We start from the raw sequence: 3,513 nt of genomic DNA, 5'->3' as shown, positions 1-3,513 counted from the left end.
AGCATTTATCTGACCTGTCCTCCCACTGCCTTTATTTATTTATTTGCTAAGTCACAGCGCTCCCTTTTAGAATCATTTGCGCAATTAATTATGCTTTTCATTTGCATGATCTACACTAGAGTAGTGATTATCAGGTCAGCACGGTGTGGGAGTTGGGGAGATACATTAATAACCTGAGTTTAAAAAAAAGAAAGGAAAAAAGACAAGAAAAAGCTGCCCAGCGTTGCCTGCCATGAGCAAGGGAGAAGGAAGCCAGTATGATCCGTAGCGCCTGTTGAGTCGGGTGAATCCTTTCTGCAGTTGGAGTTTTGTCAGTTGTGGGTGAAAATGAAACGCAGCCTTTGATTAGAGGGGAATCTTTTATAGTTAACGCATATTTATATTTTTAAAAGTACCAGCATTGAGATCAAATGGAGAAAATTAATTGAAAATTGAGGAACTCTCCCACGATTTCTGTTGAGCTTTCATTTAATATTTGTTCTATAATGCCCTCATTTCATCCCAACCCTAGCAAATAAATGGCCAGGAAGAATCAATAGGCCAATAGGACTTTCATCATTTTTCCTATCTCAGATGTGCCACTGCTATTTAGAGGTGGTAGAAGATGCAAATCTTTCTTGCCTCTGTAGGGTCTGCTGTAGAAATTGAAAACCCCTACTCTATTAAGTACAGTAAAAACGTTTGCTACACAACTAATTTTCTGCTGATAGATGTATCTGGGCCATATATTTTAAGCTTGGCTCCATCTGTTTATCTGAGCCAAAAATGCATTAACAATTAAAGGAAAGATTCTGGTGTGTCAAAGGAAGGAAGGTGACTGTAGACTGTGTGATGATTTTAATGACTGCAATTATTGGAAGATTATTCAACAAGCATCATAGATTTGTTTACTGCATCACTCGGAAACTATAGGGGGCCTATTTGGCTTGGGGTTTTACCTTCCTTCCTCCCTTACCAGCCACTGCAGAAGGGTCTTTAGACCTAAGCAAATGTGGTATTCTCTGTTGGCTTTCTTGTTTTTAAGAGCATCTCTACTGAAATGCAACATTTGTTGTCTCAGCCAACTCTAATGGAACCATCTTTGGAGACATTAAAGCAACCTTTCACATAGACCCTGAACTGGTATCAAGAAAAGCCAGAGGCCAGAGGATCCTGGTCACTAGAGACAGCTTCCCCCAGGGTACCTCAGTTTTACCCTTTCACAGGCAGCTTTTGAGGAGGCCTCCAACTCTTTCCTTCCTCCTCCATCCAGGGCTTGGAGAAGGCACTACAACCACTAGATGTTAAACAGGACTGTGGGCACAGCTCCAGGACTCTACTGGACAAATTTTGGATTTTCCTTCCTTCCCTTTAACATTCCACCCCTCCCCTCATATTATTTCCTATCACAACTCCTGATGTTGCCCTGTTAAAACTTAGTAAATAAAAAGAGAAGATATGACTAAAAGCATATCAGTTTGTGGACTTACGAAGTTTTTACTGTAAATACAGACATGGGGGATGCAAACAAGGAAAGTTTCTTGTCTGATATTAACAAAATAATCAGCCCACAATAATCCATAAATTGCAGCTGGGCTTTGCTCATTAATGAATTGCTGATTTGGAAGGGAGATTTGAGAAAAAAGAAAAGAAAAGCAAATATCCACAGTAACACCTCCTCCCCTCCCTCCCGGAGGCACTGAGACTGGAGTGCCAGGGCCATCATGGCGCTCTTTCTGGGTTCTGCAACCGCGCAGTCGTAAGCCTAAGGTGGACTTGGCTAGCATTGAGGGCCTTCCCTGTTCAAACGTGAGCCTGCAGGATTCTGCAAGTGGCAATTAGGAGCCTATTACAAGCCATTAGATTGATCAATGTAGCTTAAACAATGCGAATGATTTATATGACTGATTTATATGGGGAAGAAAAAGAAAGCGGTGGGGGAGGAGATTCCACATCCTTCACATCCGCACAATGTTGTGGAGAAGAGCCGGGCCCAGCCTATGTTCATCGTAGCTTAGCGTCACCAAAGTAATTTATTTAGAAAACTTTTCAAGCAAAGACACAGGTTCGCCTGGCTTGTCCGGTGGGTGGCGAGATGTATATTCTTTGCTCCTCTCTCTTCTTCCTAAGGAAGAGCTTAGAGAGCCCAAGGCCGAGAAGAGCAGTCGAGGGTCACTGAGACGCCACTCCCCTAGCGGAGGACACCGCCAGCAGCGGTCCCAGCTGCCTCCTTTCCTCGGGTCTGTCCCCGGAGAGGGGGAGGATGACTTACATATTTGTTTAAAGGAGTGTTGGAGAGCTGTGTGGCCTCCTAATTACGGCAGGAACACAGAACCATTACTCTTGAAGTTTCTGGAGAGACTCGGGAGGAGCGGCGACCAGGCTCCGGGCGTGAGATGACGTGGGGGGTGGGGAGGGAGGGGACTCCGCGGAACGGAACTCCTCGCCAGGGCTGACTATTTCAGCTAATCTGGCAAAGACAAAATTACAGCAGAGCTGAAGCGATCAAAGCTGGCCCCCGCGCGCCCTCCTCCTGCCCGCCCGCCTGCCTGCCTGCCTTCCCTCCCGGCCAAAGTCTGTTTGCAGTTGTCTTCTCTGCTGCAGACACTCGTCGGTCTTCTCACGACAAGGAAATTCCTGCCAGTTTTTCTAGAGCCTGCAAGGAGAGGACAGACGCACTTCACGCGTCCCAGAGGAGGAGGATTCCCTTTGTCTAACCTCCTCCTCCCTCAGTCTGCCTCCAGCTCTGGAAGCGGGGAGGAGGACAGGGGTTGGAAAGACCCTGGGCAGGGAGGAGGTGGTTATAACCGAACCCCCAGTCTAACTCTGCCCCTGCTGGTCCCTCCTCTTCCTCCTCCCTCTTCTCTTTCCCGACCTTCTCCCTTCCTCTCTCCCTCTCTCCCTCCTTCCGATCTTCTAGATCCTCTTACCACCCAAATCTTCTCCCGGGCTCCTGCCTCAGAGCCTGGGCAGGCGCTGTTTATTTCCCGACCTTAGTGGTTTGGCAGGAAAGGCCTTCGTCCTGGCTTGTTCTTGAGTGTCTGGGACAAATCCTTTTGTTTAGGTCTAAATGTGGAATGGGAAGCATTCCAGGTTGATAATGGGGAGCAGAGAGAAGAGGGAAAGAGCAGAGAAACAACATGCGCGTGTCTTTCGCAGCCAGGCTGATGGGAGCCCAGGATTTGAAAACCCTTCTAGGTGGATCATGATTTCACTCACACGCACACACACACACACGCACGCGCGCGCTCAACAGCTCTCATCTGTCCTTTATTACACCATGACCCACTCTCCCGACTTCTTCTCTGAGTTACTTTCTTTCAATCCCCCCTTCCTAAGATCTCTTCTCAGGGCCCTGCAGTTCAGTAAAAGGCTGAGAAAAAAGGTCAGCTATAAGATTCCCCGCAAGGACCGAGGCACCCCTGTGACATATCCGGGAACAGGCCTGCCCGGGCTGACACGTCCATGCTTTCTTGATTTCAGCCACTCTAGAGCCCAACCCTGGCAGACTGAACTTCCCTGTCACACCCACTG

General features: G+C 47.7%; 1 long non-coding RNA gene across 1 annotated transcript; it reads right to left on the bottom strand.

Moving 5' to 3' along the window:
* Positions 1-565: 565 nt before the first annotated feature.
* On the bottom strand, positions 566-2,316 carry LOC105815568. The gene is made up of 2 exons (XR_001137747.1): positions 2,252-2,316; positions 566-2,115 (listed from the first exon to the last, which is right to left on the bottom strand). It is a non-coding gene; the product is annotated as an uncharacterized LOC105815568 (long non-coding RNA).
* Positions 2,317-3,513: the final 1,197 nt, after the last annotated feature.

This window comes from Propithecus coquereli, unplaced genomic scaffold (assembly GCF_000956105.1).
Source record: "Propithecus coquereli isolate 6110/MARCELLA unplaced genomic scaffold, Pcoq_1.0 Scaffold34, whole genome shotgun sequence".
NCBI classification, from domain to species: domain Eukaryota; kingdom Metazoa; phylum Chordata; class Mammalia; order Primates; family Indriidae; genus Propithecus; species Propithecus coquereli.
Note: the sequence above shows the minus strand (reverse complement) of the source record. Positions and strands in the feature narration are given on the sequence as shown.